The 21,459-nt window shown below is 42.6% G+C and overlaps 1 protein-coding gene across 1 annotated transcript in view; it reads left to right on the forward strand.

Moving 5' to 3' along the window:
- DLGAP2 (DLG associated protein 2) overlaps positions 1 to 21,459 on the forward strand; it is a 345,317-nt gene that overhangs the window by 230,867 nt on the left and 92,991 nt on the right. The gene's annotated exons all lie outside the window — the stretch shown is intronic.

Raw genomic sequence — 21,459 nt, forward strand, 5'->3', positions numbered from 1 at the left:
GCCTCCTCCTAAGCCGATTCACGCAGGCCGGGGAAACAAAAAAAGCCGTTGATTAAAGATTCATTGATTACATGGACATAAATCTGCCATCAGAAACCACAACATTCAAAAACTAGTGGAGGGACATTTTAACCTTTCAGGACATTCAGTTGCTGACTTAAGAGTAGCAATTCTTTTACAAAGGGATTTCAGAGGGAGATTAGAGAGACTGCTGAATAACAACAACAACAAATTGTATTTATTTATACTCTGTCCTCTCCTGGCGAGCCAGGTTCAGGGTGGCTAACGTGTGTGTGTGTGTGTGATACAAAATTTAAAAATACAATTAAAATCATAATTATATATAGACGGCACCCTAAACACTATTCTGGCTGGGTAGGATGGTCCAAGAAGGCTGCCGTGCACCGAGAATAACAGTCAGGAGGGCCAACAGCCAAGATCAATGCCATTCTTCAGGGGTGATGGAGACAGAAGGACACAAGGATGGGAAAACACAAAGGGAAGAGGGAAGGTACAGGAAGGGAAGGAAGGTATGGGTGAAGGGAAGGAAAGGGAAAGCACAGGGGAAAGGGAAGGGAAGCTGAGCTCAAGATGTATTTCTGGCACTATGCTCAACCAGACGTTTAGTGGAACATCTCTGTCTTGCAGGACAACTAATAATGAAGCCCAAGACATTGGGCACAAGCTATCAGGAGCTTCCTCAGTCAAGTCTTGAGAAATTAATAGAAAATATGCAAGAGTACTGTTGGACAAAGCCATTTGTTGTATTGGAACCTACGTAGAAAATGTTCCTGTTATTGGTGACCATTTGATTTGAACCAGCAGTTTGTCAGTTTGTACGTGTATCTTTACATAATCTGTACCTCATATACGAGAGCATCACATGATCTGGTGCTATATGTATGTCCTGTATAAGAATGCTGATTGAAATCTGTTCAAATGTTATGGTGTACTCTTCACTAGTGATTTAGTCTTTCTGCTGTTGTTTTTCACTCAGGTATATAATAATTGAAGAGGTTTGGTTAGTTGTCTTCGTTGTCTGCTGGCTACTTTAAAAAAAACACTTTAAATATGGATGACACCCCCCCCCCATACATATAGGATAGTATCAGTTCATTATTTCAGGGCATGGTGATCAAGAAGGTGATAACTGGACAACAAGGACAACTTGGATAAAGTTCATTATTCATTCCAGTCAGAGTTTTATGTCCCGTTTTCGGATGGAGGCATCATTGGCTGTCCTGATTGATGACTTACAATGGTATAGAGATTGGGGAAGTATGATATCGCTGGTTCTCCTACGGTTCCTGATAACGTTTGGTACAATAAACCTTGGTACCCTTCTGGAACATCTTGTAGAGTTAGAGAATGCAAGCATTGATTTGGGAGGAAGACTTCAAATGGTAGTTTGGCGAGTGTATAGTTTTGCCTCTCAGGAATAGCCCGGTCAGTTTCCTTCTTTTGTTTAACATCCATGTGATGCGGTTGAGCAAGGTAATCCTGAGTATGTTATTGACAAGATGCAGGTGCATCCCCATGCGTGTAAGTGTAGTTTTACAAAACAGGTTGGTTTTTTTGCAATAGGGGAAGGTACCTTTATATGTAACTAAAGTTGATGGATTTTTATGCACAGTTTTTAATATTTACAAATTGATTAAAGATTCATTGATTTAATATAATTTTAGTGTTTTTTTTAATTGGCCTTGATATTTCTACATACAAAAAATCAAGGGCAGACTATTTTTTTATTATACCCCAAGTAACTTCATGAAATTTGCTGAAGTGATACGAATCTCGAAATTCTTTCATGGGAGAATGCATCCCTTGAGTTAGAAGTGGGTGAATTAAGAGCATGAAAATGCTATTTGATCATCATTTATAATGTAGTTGGGCCCACTGACAACCAGGAAGACATTCCAGGTACAGCAGCCACACAAAAGAAGTCATGGCAGCCACAGTGGACATACGTTTGCACCTACTGCTTCACAACCACAGTGGCTGAAATAAAAGTTTGACATTCCCCCTATGAGCTGTCACTAGGAAGGGATACCTTTAACCATGGATATGGTGTGTCAGATCTTCTTCCATTGCTCTCTGAAAAGATTTTCCAGCATCTGAACCAGCTTTTTGTAGCGATTATTGAAATTGAAAAGGCAATTTAAACGTATCCTGGCGCAGGGTAGCTAAGTTCATATAAAGATTATTTGCTGTCATATTGAGGTCAGGTGGGGATCAAAAGAAAAGAACAAAAGGCAGCTTGCTTTAAGATTTCCGAAAGAGAACCGCAGGAGTCAGTCTTGCAGAAAATGGGTATATTGGTCTATTGGTTCTGAACACCATCAATCCGTGCCACAAATGGAGAAATATCCAGCAGCTGTACCTGTGTAACATGGACTGAAGAATTTGGAAGGCGTTAAGCCCATGTTCTGCCTGCTAGCCAACCACAACAAAAGCAGGGAAAGAAATACTGTTCACAAGGACTGCCACAAAATGTGTTCTGTTTTGATTAATTTTAGTTTTTAAATGGCTATGTTTTTGTCTTTTTAACACCCATCATACAAGTTCTTTTTCTTCTGTTTTATTTTTTCTGCTCTTCTTCATTAATTGCCATGTTTTCAGCTTTAACTTTTGTATGTTTTCTACCCATTTTGGGATGAACATAGCTGGATTTGTACCTAAGGAATCATTCATGCCCACTTCCAGGCAGGAAAGAGAAAAGGCCTTTGTTTTATTGGCAAGAATAGTTCTCACTCACACAGTGGGCAGTGCAATCCTAAGCAGTTACACCCTTCCAAGCCCACTGTCTTCAGCTCTGTTTAGGATGGCACTGTTGGCAATCTAAGAAAACAGACAAAATAATATATATTAGCAGGACCTTGTGTGTGTTGTATTTTAAATGGGGAGTGAGGGTCTGTTTTAAAAAGCCCCTCTGCCCCTTCCCACTGTCTTCTCCCTCAAAAATGGATGCCCCAGTGGATGCATTTCGGAATGAAGCATTACTGTTCAGAATCATTATAGAACTATGTATGTGTTGTTCCATGCTTAAGCCATAAATAGGGAAACTCTAGAAATAGTGGGGTGGACTCAGCAATCCAAAGTGACATTGACAGCATTTCCCTGGCTTGTACAAGAAGCGGGTTCGACAGCTGCAGTTCCATCTCTGTTTTCATTGTTATCATGACTTTTCAACAGGGGCTCAAAGGACCACAGGCTTTTGATCTTTGTTCTTGTTTGGTTCTCCTGCTGGAATGAAAAAGCGTCAGCACGGCCCATGCTTATCTCCTGAACTAAATGAGCTGCCTTGCTCCAAATACCTTTTAATTACAAAGAAAAATATCACAAAATCTCTTAAAGGATACTATGTGTATCCTTTAAGGATACTTAAAGGATACTATGTGTATAAAACAGTGCTTCTTTGAAATTTCATTGAGGATAGTTTTAGCCCTTATATTCCCTGAGACATCTTGATTACGTTCCGGTCCTGGTGACAAAGGAAAAGTTTTCTTGATCTGTTGGCTACCATAATAATGTATGACTTGGCATTTTGCTAGCTAGGCAAACTGAAGGCTAGATGGGGGTGGGGGGAAACCTTTTGTCTAACCTGGAAAGGTAGTTTTACTATCAGGAATTGTAATTTTTCTCTCTAGGTGAAGTGGCATTTTACCATATCACCAACCTTGGGAGTGATAATGGCAGATGCAGTATGGAGGGAGAAAGGTTTGGTTCTGTCCTCAGTTCTTTGAACCCTGGATTTGAAAAAAAGCTCCCTCAAAACTAAGGCCCACCAAGTACAGGCTTTGGAAGTGATCTTTATGAAGCTGTCACTCATCTAATTGTGGTATGAATAAGGTTTCAGTTATAAATCCCCCTTTCACATTGTCATTTTAAACTGGTTGTTATGTTGCCAGCTGGATTCCTTGAAAAGGCAGGGGGACAGAGGTTTCAGGCAGCATATTTAAAATCTGTTTATGAGCCATATCTGAAGCTCTCTGCTCATTTCCAACTACCAGTTTCCTCCCACCCATTCTATTTTGGCTTCTTTTTTTTAACAATCTAACTTCTGCCTTATAGCACTAGACCGATGTAGCAGTTCAATGCTTGCAGCTGTCATCTGAATGCTGGCAATATAGCACTGAATTGTTATATTGGTCTAGTGCTATAGCTAGAAGAAGAAAGAAGAAGAGTTGGTTTTTATATGCCAACTTTCTCTACCACTTAAGGGAGACTCAAACCAGCTTACAATCACTTTCCGTTCCCCTCCCCACAACAGACACCATGTGAGGTAGGTGGAGCTGAGAGAGCTCTAACAGAGCTGTAACTTGCCCAAGGTCACCCAGCTGGCTTTGTGTGTAGGAGTGGGGAAACAAATCCATTTCACCAGATTAGCCTCTGCCGCTCATGTGGAGGAGTGGGGAATCAAACACAGTCCACCGCAGTCCAGAGTCCACCGCTAGGGTTGCCAACCACCAGGTAGTAGCTGGCGATCTCCTGCTATTACAACTGATCTCCAGTTGATAGATATCAGTTCACCTGGAGAAAATGATTGCTTTGGCAATTGGACTCTATGGCATTGAAGTCCTTCCCCTCCTCAAACCCTGCCCTCCTTAGGCTCTGCCCCTAAAACCTCCCGCGGGTTGCAATGAGGGACCTGGCAACCCTTTCCACTGCTCCAAACCACCGCTCTTAACCACTATACCTCTCATTTTTTAAAAAGGTGAAATACACACTACCAAAAAGGGCGGGGGGAAAGTGCTGTAGACATTCCAAATGACATTCCAAATGACACCGCAATTCTGAAGCTCAAAGAACATCTGAACATGGAAGAAGGGAGGTTTTTTTGTTTGTTTGTTTTTTAAAAAACCAAGTCAGCCTCGCTTTGCAAATGGGACACAAGGGGCTTTGTTTGAATAGGTAAATAAAGTCCATTAGCAGCTGGGAGCCAAATGGTTGTGTCTGAAATGACACAAAAAATCTGTTAGCAACCAGCAGCTAAAATGGATTACAAAGGCTGTTTGAAAGGGGACATATTGCTTTGTATCCTTCTTGTCATGGCAAGCTTCATTTGCAGCATTATCAATACTGGATGAGCTTGGACATGTTCTAATTCAGTCCTTTAAATGCTAAAGAAATGAAACGAAGTATATTTGACTGTTTACCATTTCATTTTAATACTGCTTAAAGGTTTCTTGTGCCACCCAGAAAAGAAACCCTGGCTTTCTTAAGATGTGCTGACTTAAGAAGCTGTTGAGAATAAGTTTACGTTTTTTAAAACTTTTTATTTATTTTACCTTTATCCGAATCTAATTTGGTTCATTATTTCCATAAGTGTTAATCCACTTACACCACTACCTCGTTTATCCATGTGAAATGCTCCTTTGGCCTCAGCTACAGGTAGCTTCCTGAGGGTGATTTTGAAAGGGTGGGGGGATGACAGGCTTCTAAACAAAAAGGCAAGCAAAATTATATGAATATGTATATAATTGAAAAATATATGTATTTGTAAAAACTGTATAACATCAGTATCACAGTGGTGAGTGTGTGCATAGCAATATAAATAATAGAATTAATACCACATAAACAATGAATGAGGAAAAAATAGATATCATCACTTGTACATAGAAAATAACAATAGAAGGTAACAAAAGGAACATAAATATCAACATTTGTACAAAAAAGATGAGATCCCGGATATTACTTGTTTCCATACCAACTGGTATATCTTCTTTACAATATAATGATTTCATATGTCCAAATTGTGAAGGAGAAAATTGCTGACACAGTCGTAGCTGTTACAGATCTTAAAGCAGCAGAGGTAAAAAAATCAATGATTAAATAATTAAAATAGAGTCAACAGAATTGTGACATCAGTGACTCCTTCCAGTAATAATATGGCATCTATATAGCAACCACTTTGGGAAAAACATTTATTCCGACCTCTCAGTTAAGGTTAAATAAATCTACAGATCTTGGTGTCGATTTGTTTAACCTCAACTGAAAGGTCAAACTGAGAAATCCCTTTTCAATGTGAATATGGCCTGCCATTTCAAGTTTGAACTCAGATTCTAAGAAGAGTTACTCCAGTCTTGATTTCAATGGGCATAGACTGGAGTAACTGCATAGGATTGCCCTGTGAGTAGGGCTGTTGAATTAAAAAAAATTCGGTATAGTTCGGATTCGGTGAATTCGGCCCGTTTAGATTCGGGATATGCCGAAGTCCGAACTCCCCCACTTCGGGTCCATGCAATTCGGCGGGAATTCAAAGTTCGGGGAAAAAATTCGGCCGAATAAAGCCATTAAAAACACAACCGCGCCTTTCCGCGGCTCTGGGGGGCATTTTTGGGGGTAGAGGTCCCAAACTTTCAGCGGAGCTTCAAAGGACGTTTCTTGAAAGACCCCCCAAGTTTTTTAAAGATTGAGTCGGGGGGGCTGAGATATGGGCCCCGAAAGGGGTCCCCCCACCCTTAATGTGCATCTCTGAGCAGAGCTTGCCGCCCACGCACAAAGCTCCCAGCCCCGACAAACAGCTGAGAAGTTTGCAAAGCATTGCAACACGACTGCAGAGCAACACAACCTTGTAAGCAACACCTTTGCAACTGTGCAAAGCAACACCTGACACCTGGGAGTTTGCAAACCATGGAAAAGGACAGAGGCAGCTAGCTATGCATAATGAGCAGGAGGGGTGGAATTTCCCCTTTTGCATGGGACTCCAAATGCATTCTTTAAGTCACCATTTGAAAACCAGTTTTGAGCAAGCATCCAAATAGACCTAACCGCTCTTATGAATGAGGGAAAACCTGAAGACACACAACTGAAACCCCCCCCCCTCAAACCAGGGAGAGAGAGACTCGAGGGGGAACACACCCCCAGGCAGAACCGGCAAAAGCCCCCTTTGGCTTCCCCCCCCACAGAAACTGCTCCCTCCCCACACACACACAGACTCTGCTTCCCCCCCACACACACACAGGAGAAAAATTCTAGATTAAAGCCCCCAAAGGGGTCTTACTGTAGCTGTCTTCTGTTCCATCAGGAGGGGCTGGGGAGGACTTGTAATCCAAGACGATTCCATTTAGGCACGGGACGTTTTGCTCTGGAGATGCACACAGGATCAGCTGATCCATTCATCCCAATAGGGAAAAGGGGAAAGGGGAAAGCCCATATCTCGGGACCCCCTGACCCAATGTTTACAAAACTTGGGTGGTCTCTTAAGAAGGCTTGTCTGAAGCTCCGCTCAAAGTTTGGGATCTGCACCCCCAAAAATGCGCCCCCTGCAGCCACGGAAAGCGAAAAGGGGGGAGCCAATATTTCTGCCCCCACTGAACCCATCTTTACAAAACTTGGGTGGTATCTTAAGAAGGATTGTCTGAAGCTATGCTGAAAGTTTGGGGGCTGTATCCCCAAAAAAGCGCCCCCTGCAGCCACATAAATGGAAAAGGGGGGAGGGAAAAGGGGTGGAGCCCATATCTCGAGTCCCCCTGACCCAATGTTTACAAAACTTGGGGGGTATCTTAAGAAGGCTCATCTGAAGCTCCACTGAAAGTTTGGGGTCTGTACCCCCAAAAATGCGCCCCCTGCAGCCATGGAAAGAAAAAAGGGGGGAGCCCATATCTCAGGACCCCCTGACCCAATGTTTACAAAACTTGGGTGGTCTCTTAAGAAGGCTTTTCTGAATCACTGCTGAAAGTTTTGGGTCTGTACCCCAAAAATACGCCCCCTGCAGCCACATAAAGGAGCCAATGTGCACAAGCACCCCCCCCACACACACACGGGGATTTCCCTCTCTCTCTCCCTGGCCGGGCCGCACATCAGCTGATTCCTCCAGTACTCAATCCTGACTGATTGGCCAGAAGAAGACCCAGCTTGGCCACCGATTGGCCGGGGAAGGAGAATGCTGCTTACAGGCGGTTATGCTGTTTACTGCCGCCCGAATTGGCCGGATTTATTCGTGAATTCCCGAACTCGCTGAATTCAGCTCCCCGGTTTCCCGCCATTTTTGAGTTCGGTTCGTCCCGAACTAAAAACCACCGAATCAGGGGAAATTCGGCTGTTTTTCAGTTCGGGCCGAACCGAATCAACAGCCCTACCTGTGAGTAGCTTTGTGTGAGGAAGAAAATGCTCCTTCCACCACCCCTCTCTCTTCTATGCTAAAGGAGCTGGTGGCTTCATTTCTGCATGTTACTTAAGGAATGTGCTGAGTTTGGACAGTGACCCAGACAGCTAGCCAGAAGCGAACCTTTACAGGTATCTCTGGAAGCTTGAAAGGAATGATGAGAATCAGGGTAGGGTGAAAATAGAAATTACAATTTCTGTGCTGAAGAGCCAGCAAAACTAAGAACTCAAAATAATATTGAGTCCTCAAATGTTAATACTCTATACTAAAAGCCCATATTGGAAGCCAATCACTTCCAAGAATTCAAAAATTGTTCAAGTTGTACTACTCAAGAGGAGAGGTGAGAAATCAAGACGTAGAAAGAGAGAGGGAATATGTTCAGGAGTCGCAGTCGCAGCGTGAGAAGTGTACCACCTCATAGCCCTCTCATTTTAATCAGATCTTAATTTCTGCATGTCAGTGTCTGGATTGTCGCATTTTGTGTTATCTGCATTGTCTGATGTGTCCTGCTCTCTAAACATATTTCCTTCGATAAAGTGCACATTGTAGTACATTTGAGTCTAACCCTTAGCTTAAATACATTCTGTGGTTATTCAATGTTTCAAGTCAGGCAGTTGAAATTTTTCTTGGGAAACACTTGCGTAAAGAGTAGGGTTCATGTAGGGTTGCCAACCTCCAGGTAGTTAGTAGTAGTAGCTGGAGATCTCCTGCTATTACAGCTGATCTCCAGCCCATAGAGATCAGTTCACCTAGAGAAAGTGGCTGCTTTGGCAATTGGACTCTATGGCATCGAAGTCCCTCCCCAAACCCTCCCAAACTTCTCCAGGTATTTCCCAACCCGGAGCTGGCAACCCTAGATGCATGTTACAGTGGTGTCATTATTTTGGAGCAACTGATCTGTGCTTTTTTCCCCTTTTTCTTTTTTGCAGAGATTCACGGTGAAATGTATGAAATTGCTCAATTAAGTTGAACTTGGTATCAGTGGGTATTTTATTCCAGATTCCACTTGGTCATGTAACTAAACTGCTGAAAAAGATTAATAGAATGGATATGTCTATATCCATTCTATATATCCATGTCCAGTGGAATGCATCGCAACTATTCAATATCAGGACAATACATTTTTTTGTTAGGGATGCTAGTAAAAGTCCCCTCAATTGAATTTCTCTCAAGTTTGGAGAGTTCCAGATTACCTGGTCTTGTTTCCAAACTGGAAGTGGTTAGTTAGGAAATTTCCTTTAAATGTAAATTTCCTTTAAAAAAAAAATCCAAATAGTGTCCATGTAAATTCAGTTTTCCATTCATTCCCTTCAGTTGTGTTATCCTCCGACATTATTAATGCAAATATGTGCATTGATAAAAAGATGCAAAAAGCAAACCTGGTATGATTGTACGCATGACGACATCAAGTTTCCCAGTGTATACGCTGCACATTGGTCAAATACCTATGAGATTCAAAATACATACAATCTCCCTGAAACTATGTTTTGCAGGGGATTTTTTAATCCATCAGTATATGTGTACTGATAATATAGAGCAGGAGAATATGCAAATGAGTTGCAGGAATTTAAATATGTGGCCCATTACACCTGTGGTGGTTCTGTAATTCTTCACTTCTGGAATTAATTTTAGAAATTCTCTTAGTATAAATGGGAGTTCAGTTCAGATGGAATGGAATGCAGAACAAAGCAAACCTACAGGTCTGTAAAGGAAGTGACTGCTGGGAAATTCTCTTATCCCGAATTTTTGCGGGTATTGTAACCACAGCAGAGGCATGAAATAAGAACATGCACTTTGCAAAACTCTCTGTTCTAGATGATGCAGGGACCCTAATGTGGAAACTTAACTCTTGCCAGTATGTCACAATCCTTTCCCCCTTTTTCCCCTTGAGAAAATATATCCTAAAAAAAAAGCATAACATTTTGTTTCTTGTACTTAGAAGCATCATATGTTGCATTCTTTTTCAGTAATGCTGTTATTAGGGCAACCGGCTCTCTCTTCAGATAAGTTAACATTGCTGGAACCTTTGGACACATACTAGTAATAGGAAAAACAAATTACAGTAAAAGCTTTGTTACCCGGCACTTGGTTATCTAGAAGGCTCAGTTAACCAGCATCTCCCAGAGATGAAACTCATCCCCCTTAGCCAATACCCCTGCATATTTAGATGCATACGCTCCCCACTCCCACCATACATCCAGCTTGATGCCAGCATCCTTGCTGGGATGCTGGTAGCCAGTGGTGCCAGTTGATGCTATCCTCAGATACTGCCTTTCCCTTCAGCTTGCCTCAAGCTGCCAGGAGTCAGGTCTGCTGGTAGGGTTGCCAGGTCCCTCTTTGCAACTGGCGGGAGGTTTTTGGGGTGGAGCCTGAGGAGGGCGGGGTTTGGTGAGAGGGGGGACTTCAATGCCATAGAGTCCAATAGCCAAAGTGGCCATTTTCTCCAGGTGAACTGATCTCTATCGGCTGGAGTTCAGTTGTAATAGCAGGAGATCTTCAGCTAGTATCTGGAGGTTGGCAACCCTATCTGTTGGAGGGCTCCCAAGCAGCTGGCCCACTCATCTGCTTGCTGAACAAGATGGTTCCCTGGTTCATGGGTAAGAACCCTGCCAGGTCAGGAGGCTGTTCCCATGGCATTCCCCCTGGAGGGGTGTGGCAGATTCCTCTCAGTAGGGAGTGGGTCAGAGCAACAAGCTTGAGTCTTCAGCACATTTGATTAACTGGCCACCCTCATGGCCCACGAGTGCCAGATAATAAAGCTTTTACTGCTTTTGTTAAAGATATAGTTCAAAGTCTTTTGTAATGCTGCTATCAAAACCAAGTTCCTGCTTTTTACTTAACATCCTACATGTGGAAAATCAGTAGCATCTCCTGGTTTGCTTTTCTGCTTCCTTCACAGTGTTGAACTATAGTTTGATGAAATGTTTACATGTAGCGTGTTGAAATTGTAAGCCACTATCCAAAGCACTAAGCATTAAGTATTATTATTACTTTCACAGATTTTGTTGTATTTTATGGAATCCAATTTTTCATATAAAAATGGAGTTTTGGGGCCTCCTCTTTGAAAAGGTAACATTTCGTCTGTAGTTCAATGTACCATAGCCTTGACTGCCATGAGCTGTGCAGACAAATGTTTTTAACTTCACAAATGGCAAGCAGTGTCTTGTGTTCTTCCACATGCTGAGCTACTGCAATAGACTGTTCAGATTCAAAGTTATTAACATGAGATTCTTCCTGACTGTTTGGGTGTGCAAAGAGGCTCTTTGCAGTGATAGAACAGATAACATGTTCCCCCAAGGATGCTTCATTCTGGTTGTCAAAATCTACTGGAAGTCTCTGGACCGAGAGCAGTCTGCTTGTCCTTGACCAGGGCTAGAGCCTTTTCAGCTGTGGCTCCTGTCTGGTGAAACTCTGTCTGAGGAGACAAGGGCCAGGGTTGCCAGGTGCCTGGTGGTGGCGGGCAAACCCCCGGCAATTTGCCCCTTTGCCCGCCGACCAGCTGACGGTCGGCGGGCAAATGTGCACGTGCGTACACGCCGCTGCAGGTCACTTCCGGTTTACATAAGTGGCATAAGGCCTCTCACGAGGCGGGACTTCTGGTTGTAAACCGCGTCCACGCATTGCCAAGCGATCCCAAGATGTGCCTTAAAAGTCTGCCGCCGGAGGAGAGGTAGGACCTGGCAACCCTAGCCCTGCAGGATCTGGCCCAGTTCCGCAGGGTCTGCAAGATGGAGATGTTCCACTAGGCACATGTTTGCCTATTATATCCACCGGTCACTAGCAGAGCCCCCCCCTCTTCTATATGCTCCCTTCAGTCCTCCTCCCCCCTTACTTTGCAGAGGGTCTGTTAGTGTCAGGAGTCAGCTGTGCTGGGATCTTAGGGTGCCATCTTTATTATTTGTATTCTTTTATGGAGTTTAATCTATTTTAACTGTTTCTGTTTTCAAATGTATATTTGCCATGTTGTTACCCGCCCTGAGCTCCACTGTAGTGGGGGGATATAAATCTAAAATATAAAGAAATAAAGAAAATATCTGTGGAGCCTGGACCAACGAGACTGCTCATTCATTTGTCTTTCTCTGAGTCAAACACTGACTCTTGAGTGCCCATATCATAATCTCTGAAAACTAGTCATTTGAGCAGTGATGATGACCCCTTCACATAGTGCTTCCCACATCACTTTGGTAATTTATGTAATAAGGGGATTATGTGGGAGGGGATTATGACATAGGTATTGTCTACACTTATGCCACTGGCTCCAGAGGAAAAAGAATGCTTGTACGTCTAGGGGTGTGCATTCAGCTGAAGCCGAACCAACCCCCTCCCCCAAATAACCTTTCTGTATTTTTCAGGAGGTTTTTACCGGTAAAAAAAGGGTGGTAATTAAAGGGAGATGAAAAAGTGGATCCTAAATAATGCTGAATTTTTTCAGCATTATTCGGGGCAGCTTTAGCCCCACATCCATTTTTCCTCTCCCTTCCCCCCTCTCCTTCTCCCTCCTTACTTACCTGAGTTAGATCCACGGTGTCCTCTGGCATCGACCTCCATGTGGAGGTCAAAGCAGGCAAACAGCACTGATCTGAACCCCTGGGCTCCACCTGCCGAGGGTGGCATTCAGATCCACCTGCCTGCTAGCTCCGAATTCCACAGAGAGTGTTTGGCGCCGGCAAGCAATGGGGATTGGAATGCCCCAACGGTGCAGAACTGAATGCTGGGCTGTGCAGAGCCCAGCGCTTAGCTCTGCACCACGTACTTTTGGGTTTGAGCTTAATAAACCCGAAAGTTTTTGAATTTTTCAACAACAAAAAAAGCCACATCCATTATATTCAGCTTTTTGGATTTTTTGAAAATTTCCACATTTTATAAACCCAAACCTGAAGAATACCAAAAAAAAAAAGCTGCACCGTCCTATGTGTATCACCCAACCCTTCCACACAATGTCCCCATTGCAAAAGTTATCAGATGGGAATGAGAAGTAGCCATGTGAAACAAACCACCACAGAAACAAGCTACGTTGTGAAACAAGCTACCACGATGTCTGCAGTCTTCTCAAAATCTTGTCTTCTGCATATTTCCAATGAAGCTGTCTCATTGATTTTGGAATCTTTTAAGACTTGGAGAAAACAGATTCAGGGTTTTTTTTTCCTTTGGAAAGATGACTAGAGAGTAGTTTTATTTATCCAAGATTTGTCTGACTAGTCTAACTTTGTGAGAAGTGCTACAACATGGGATAATAGCTTCTTCTTAAACACCTTTTACGAAGACACTAGCCCATAAAATGTTACATGAAATTTCAGTTCATAATAACGTGAGGATATTATTTTATATCTATAGAACTTTTCATGCGTCACCATAGATTCCAACAGAAGATTCCAACATACAGTTCAAGAAAAGAGTGTCCTTTTTCATATAGCAAAAACTAGACTGTGCATTGTTTCTACAGTTAATATTGCCAGAGTTGTTATGCTGCTGACCAGAGTGAGATACCAGAAAAGGCTTGGATCCAACAATATGCTTCCAGGGGTAAAATACGTTCTGCCGATGGAGTGCAACTTTCTTGCCTCACCCCTCTCTCTGCAGCCCCAAACTTTCCCCAAAATTACACTCCTGAGAGAAAGCATTCCAGGGGGTATTTTGCGATGCAGTGGAATGGGGAAGGCGTGTTTCAATCAAAGTTAGAATACTGTAATACACCTTTGAAAATGGTCTCAAAACTTCAGTTTGTCCAAAATGCAGCAGCGAGGCTATTGTCAGGGGTTTGTTACGGGGATTGTATCTTTTAGCAGAGGTCTAAAGAACACTACCGGTCACTCCTCTGTTTCCAGGAGTAATCCAAAGTACCAGATCTTGCCTCTAAGGCCCTAAAATGCTTGGGGCTATCTCCTCTCATACTATCCAGCCCACCAGTTATTGTGTCTCTCAAGCCCAGCTCTCTGTGCCCCACCTTCAGAGGTGAAGGGTGTGACAACTAGAGACAGGACATTTTCTGTTGTGGCATCTTGCCTTTGGAACACCCTCCCCCTTAAGACTTGCCTGACGCCTATTTACTGTGTTTCAGGTAGTAGGCATGCAGCCCATTCCTGAGCTGAGACGTACGGGGATGGGGGGGAAGAGGCGCAGTGGCACCTCTTCCTAAGCCATTTCCCCTACGCCGTTAAACAAAACAAAAAAGCCGTTTTGAGGCTTTTTTTTTTTGACTGGGTTTTTTTTGCCCCATTGAAAACAGCGAGGCTGTGCCTGCAAAATAGCAGGCGCAGCAACGCCGTTCCAGCCGCCGGCGCAAGTGGCCAAAAGGGGGTAGGAAGCTGCCTAACCGGCAGCTCCTCCCCCCGGCCTGCCCCAGAACACCTCCCCTGCACCAGCACAGCCTCTCTATGCCGGTGCCGGTGTCACGGAGAGGCTGCAGCAGTGGAGGGGCAAGGCACAGTGCCACAGCGCTCGGCCACCGGCAGGACTGGCATAACCGCCAGCGTAACTACGTGTAATCACGTGATTACATGCATTTATGCTGGCGGCGGGGTCACGCCGCCTCCTATTTAGTTTTGGCCACTTTCTCAGGAATGGGCTGCCAAACATATATTTTAACCGAACCTTTTAATTAGAAGTTTTACCTTTCCAGCTTTTCAATAGGCTGCTTTTGGTTTGAGGTCTATTTTTTGGATAGTTTTATGCTGCTTATGCCCCTGGTCTTGTTTTAATGGCTTGTTGTGTTCATATTGATAATTTGTTATTTTAATTGTAAGCTGCCTCGAGCATAGAAATCTTATAAAGGAATAAATAAAAGAAAGCTGTGTTCCTCAGGTGGAAATTGTTCTGTCTGCGGAAATTGTTCTGTCTGGATCCAAGCAATTGCTTCTCTGTGTGCAGGTTTTACCTTGCGCTCTGTTCAAAATGTACCTGGAGCCACCCCCATTCCCAATAAGAGTCAACTGGAGAAACCTTTACATACAGAAATGAACGAGGCCCCCTTTGTGCGTGCTAGAGCTAGTATTGGGTTGGTGTGTTTTGAGTATAATCAGTATAGAAATGAGGCTTGCAAAGTGTATGTTTTCAATGCAAATAAGTTACTTCCTTGTCTTCACCTGAGCTCAAAAAGGTGTATCACTCATTAGTTCATCATCTGGCTGTCCTCAGCTCAGTCAGCAGGGCGGGGTTGAGTTGGGGCCAGGTACCAACTCCCGACAGCAGTCAACAAATCAGTGGTACTATGATGTTTGTTGAGATGCATCTCCCAGTTTTTAAATCATACATTCAGGTGTTAAAACCTCATCTTAAAACACCACTCTTTCCCACTATAAGTATATGGCAAATATTCTCCAAAGGCAGTCAACCAAAGAAAAAACAATGAACTTTATCAGCTGCTCGGAGTTGTAAATTGACATTTGAAAGATTAGTAAGGAGGGTGAGTGCAGGATAGTGTGGCTGGGCAGCGAGGAGGAAACAAGCAAAGCAATGAGGATGATTTAATGTGTGGAAGAAATGGAATTTGAACCACTCATGTGAGAAACAAGGAGAGAAAGCGAGCAGCTACATAAAACTTGTGACTTAGCTCTTAGGGCAGAATAGTCAGCTAAAAATTTGATGGCTTGAAATAAGTGATCTAATATATTTTAGCCTTCTCTTTTGTAGAGCACAATGGGGAAAGAAATACTGTCTAAATTAATATTGGAGCAATAAGGACAGAATATTTCCAGAAATATCTCCCACTCCCATACAATCTGCCAACCCACAATCTGACCCAAAACATAGCATATCTTCATGAAAGAAATTGTCAGCAGACATAGTAGAGTTTGAATTTAAGAGCCTGTGGGTGGTTTTAAATTATAAAAGACCCTCCTAATCCTTCTCCCTGATTGAACAGCTTCCAAAGTAGAAAACAGGCACCAGTGAAAAAATCTGGGAGGGAGGCAGTCAGTAGACCTGATGGCCAGTTGAATTTAAGGTGCCAGTTCTTAGTTTAGAAGTATTTAATTACCCATATTTACCCTATGAACATATCTAACAACTGTGCTGCCCATGTCATTTTCCGCTCATGGTGCTGTCTCATATATATTGGTTATTCCTCCTTCATTCAGTCCAGGTATTTGTTGGTTATGAGGCCTACTCAAGAAAGTTCAGAGGTAGGATTGCCAGCTCCAGGTTAGGAAATACCTGGAGAGTTTTGTGAAGTGGAGTCTGAGATGGGTGGGGTTTTGGGAGGGGAGGGACCGCAATGGGGCATAATGCCATAGAATCCGCCTTCCAAAGTGACCATTTTCTCCAGGTGAAATTATCTCTGTCATCTGGGAATCAGATGCAATAGCGAGAGATCTCCAGCTACCACCTGGAGGTTGGAAACCCTATTCAAGGGAGTGCCTTCACCATCTGTTTTTACAATGTCATGGAAGACCATTCTCCCTGAGGACTTTTTGTTTAGGTGATTTGATGCTGAAGATTGCATTGCAATTGTAAACGAATTTACTAATTTATTTACTTCATCTGTAGTCCACCTTTCTTGTTGAGACTCCAGACAGATTATAGAGTTTGATGTTAGTAACCAACCTTTTAAAATATTTTAATTATATGCTTTCTGGCATATCAGCATTTTGTTAGCCATCTTGAATAATTAGAGAAAGGAAGTGTAACGTTTCTGGGTTCCAAAACAGACCGGAAGAATGAGGAGTAGTTCAAACAGTTTTAATCTAGGGAAAAACTCCAACAGGTTTATGCAAGCACTCTAAACTAGCTGAGCTGCCTACTTAGACAGGTGAACTTAGGGATGGTCTTCAAATTAACACACTGGACTAACATAAGTGAATATCTTGACATTATAAATTCCATTGCTACAGAAAGGCTAGTGTTTAAATAATTTTTAATAATAATAAATGTATTTATTATTATTGATTGTAAGATTGTTTATGGAATTGTATTTTACTTCTGTGTAAGCTACCCTGGGCCTTGCTTGTCGATGGAGTGGTGATAAATAACTCTCAAAATACAGAGAGTCACAGTACAGCTACAGTGATGTTTCCCAGTCAATCTGCCCTTCAGGCTTTATGCCCCTGGTCCAAGGGACCACATCCCCTCTAGGATGTGGCATCATCAACCCACATTACCAAGAACAAGCCAACACCCGAGAGATGTAGAGGCTTCACTTTAATTTGGCTCAGATCACTTACAAGAATCAGTTCCGTAGGTTAACAGTCACCCAATGCTCGTGCCAGTTCCTTACTTAGTATCTCCACCTACTTCCAGCTGAATTCCATGACTGCTTTTTCCACCTGGGTCCTTCTGCCTTAGCTGCTGCATCCTTCCTGCAAGGCTAAACCATGAGCTAGCTAGATTACCCAGGTCTGGGTAAGGTACTCCCTCTTGCCCCGGAATGTCATCTTCCTAGTGCCCAAGAAGCCCTGAATGGAGAGACCAAAAGCCTGACTGTTTTTCTCTTTTCTGCTGACACCAACCAGCTGCTCCCTCCCCCCTCCTTCAGGTGGGGTCTTTTATCCCCTTTTATGGCCACTCCCACTTCATGACTCTTCATGCTTACCCCAAGCAGACCCTTCCTTCCAAGGAGACCTTTACCCCAGAGGAGACCTGTAGTCAAGAGGGAGCTAGCCCTGTTGGTCTTTCTCCTATCTGCTCCTGCAGACACAGAATGGCTCTTCACTTGGTTCTAACTGGGCAGCTCCCTTCCTTTGGGCTGTGCCCTTACTCCACCCCTTCACCCCCAGGGGTAGGGTGCTCAGGGGTGTGACAACCCCTTTCACTATTTTGCTGAGTAGATTTGATCAAGATTAGGAATTTAGGGGACCTGGAACCTCTGATCGATGGATGTGATGTAAACAAGTGTTGAAACTGAAGTAAACCTTTTAACAAAAGTAACAGTGCATCAGCTAAATAAATATATTTATTTAACAGAAAATAGGAAGACCCAACAAGAGATGGATTGACTCTATAAAGGAAGCCACAGCCCTCAGTTTGCAAGACCTGAGCAAGGCTGCTAAGGATAGGACGTTTAAGAGGATATTAATTCATAGGGTCGCCATGAGTCGGCAGCGACTTGAAGGCACATTAACACACACACAACACAATCCCTGCTATAAAATTTATATCTTTATTTCCTTCATTTATACCCCTCCTTTCTCCCCAATGGAGACTCAATGTGTCTTAGATAATTATCTCTTCCTCCATTTTATTCTCATGGCAACCCTGTGAGGTAGGTTAGTCTGAAAGAGTGTGACTGGCCCAAGGTCACCCAGCAAGCTTCCATGGCGAAGTGGGGATTTGAACCAGGTTCCTCAGATCCTAGTCCAACACTGTAACCACTACACCCTGCTGACTCTCTCTAAAGTTATATATAAATCCCTTTGTTTCACTTTCCCAAATGACTAATTCTAGACTGAGTAACCCTCCTGCTGCTGTGGGACAGTGGAAGCCTCCTGTGAATGTACAGTATACTAGGTAAGCAGTGGCCAAGCTTGTCTCTAAAGTCAGACACGGTCACTGTTTGCTATGTTCTTGCTAGGCACAAAAATGCTGATCATAGAGAAATAGTCGTAATGGTGAATATTAGAATTATTTCACAACAAAACTATAGGCATTATCCGGGTTTCTCCCACATTAACACAAACAACAAAGAGAGAAAGAAAACACCAGGAGTGAAGGTGCATATATATATCAGGAGCCAAAGGGAACTGTGTGAATGTCAGCAGTGAATGGAATAGAGGTGAGAATTTCCTGTCCTGAAAGTGGTTTTCTTTCTGACATTTTCCTTCTTTCCCTTGAATCCACGGTTCCTGTCCTTCACACTCTATGGGGAAGGTTAGACTCAGACCAAGCATCCAACTTTTACTACCCTCTAATAAGCATATACTCAGTTACACATTGTAACACACTGGGTTCAATCAGTTTTGTGTTTTAACTGAAATACATTTTGATGGATGAAACTGCCTTGTGTGTCTCTGAGTTAGATAGCTATGGAAGTTGCCATTCTGGAATTTTAATTTGCATTGATGCTCTACTTTCATTATATCAAAGTGAAGATGGTGATTATCATTTGCTGGAAAATTGGCTCTTATAGATAGCAATAACCGTATAGAGTGTGTTAACGGCCATTGAAATCATATAATACATAATCTTGAAAAGGGTACTTTTACATTTTACCCAGTACTTTCCTCCATTTATCTTTATATGAATTTTCAGTTGTGAGTGTAAGAGCTTCTTTACAGATGCAAAAGCTGAATGCAACGTATCTTGCAGGACATTTGTTCTATTTTCATCAATAGCCAAGCTGTCCTCCACACAACTTCTTTTTCTATGTGCATCATAGACTTGCTTCGAGGTCAAATTGTAAAGGGGTGTCATTTTTCTACTGCAGATCAGCTGTTGGGCAGAGAGGGGTTTTGGTGTCCTTTTGTTGTGGCAAGGGCAAGGTTGGAGAATCCAAGATAGTCTCCTGCCTAAATCCACAAAATCTAGTTTAGATGGCTTGAAAGGGGATTAGACAGATTCACAGATTTATCTGTGTCTGGTCCTGATAGCATGCTTCTGATGTATATTCCTCAGAAGAACAGTATGGTACTGTAGGAAACAGACTGCTGGACTACAGTAATAGTCCATTGATCTGATCTTGGTCATAACCTAAAGCCTGCCCTGAAGCATAGAAAGAGAGAGAGAAGGCAGAGCAGTATGTGGAGTGGGGGCAACATTATATCTTCCCTTCTTCCCCAAGCAGCTTTCTCTCCCCTCCTGTTCCCAGGCTATCAAAGAGAGGCAAGCTTGGAGACAGCAGGTGCACAAAATGCATTACAAGCCAAGTCAAAAGTCAGAAAGGAGTTCTGCTTAACTCATAATTGGGGCAGTTTTTCCAGCGCTAACCACTTCCAAAAGTCTGTTCATTTGTTCTCGCTCTTTCTCTCTCATGCACCCACTTTTTCCTAGTTGCTTCAAGATTATGTAAAAAATTTTTTAATTAAAGCACATTTAATATTCTATATTTCATGGTTGCAATTTTGTTTGGGGCAGAAAGGAGAGATGGTAGGCATCCTGCTCAGTCTCCCACTATGCAATGTTTGTTTTCACTTAATTCTTGTGGAACAGACAGTACTGTCCCAAACAGAATTACTTCCTTGTAAACTCATTGACTTCAGTGGATTTAGAAGTGTGGGACTCTGCTTAGGATGGTGCTGCAGATCTTATGAAAAGGGTCTTTTTGTGCATTCAGCTCTCGAACCGCTGCCTGATAGGCAACTTGGATTTTTGAAGGTTGCCATTTCCACTGTAGCCAAAGAGCTAATGGGCAACTGAAAATCAATCCACTGAAGCAGGGCTGCATTTTCGAGCTTCAAGTTTCTCCTAAAATGGGCTACTTGTTTGTAATAGCTTCCCATAGTGATGCTTTCTGGAGGAAATACATCAAAAAGACTGTGAAAGAAGGACACTTAAAATATAATTATGGAAATGTTTGGCTGCTCCTGAGAAGGACTGCTTTTACAGCTCAGATGTTCATTTCTTTTTCAAAAGTTTAATAAACTGAAATTTGAGGAGGACTTTGAATACTTAAATCAAACTGAAGCATTCCCTGTTCTCTTTGAGCTCTCTGCACAATTTCCCAGCTGCAAGATTTTGTATAACAGTGAGCAAAATAATTCATCAAACTGTGAGCATAGTGTAGCTTTCTATAGAAGATGCCTTTAATTAGAAGGCATTTGTGTGTGTTTTTTTATTAGGCATAACTTTAGCTTGGAAGGGAGAGATATTATATAGATTTAGACAAATCTGCAAGTTTCAGTAGTATGTGTCTTCATTAGCTAGTGAGAAGGAAAAGTGGTTAAAGCATTTAATGCATTGCATTTCATGCATCCTGTTGCATTAGGACCTATGTAGGTAAAAGCAGTCCAGGTATGAGCTGGTTCCAAAGTGTGATTGGAAAGCCTAAAACTACACTGAACGTAAGCTGCTCTAGGTCTGGTCAATGCCTGGATGGGAGACCATCTGAGAAGCCTTGGTAGGCTGTCTTGTTCCATAATAAAAGAAAGCTGTGATTTAAATGTAGAAAATAAATAGAAGCTGCAATTTTATAGCACAGTGAAATATAGGTATATGGACTGGGACTTGACACGTAAAAAACAAGTTTTAAAAACTTGTTATGGGTGCTTTACAGAAGAAGAACCCAGACTCATGTGCAGAAATGATCAATTTAGCACCGTTAAAAATGGATACAGTCTACCCCAAACAAAACACCATTAAGCCTCGGTAATTTCTGTGAAAAAATTAAGTACCTGCTCAACACAATGATACTTTAACAGGCAAATCCTAAATACATTTGCACAGAATTAAGTAAGACTTTGTTCAATGGGATTTACTTCCTAGTA

Source organism: Euleptes europaea, chromosome 10 (genome assembly GCF_029931775.1).
Source record: "Euleptes europaea isolate rEulEur1 chromosome 10, rEulEur1.hap1, whole genome shotgun sequence".
NCBI lineage: Eukaryota > Metazoa > Chordata > Lepidosauria > Squamata > Sphaerodactylidae > Euleptes > Euleptes europaea.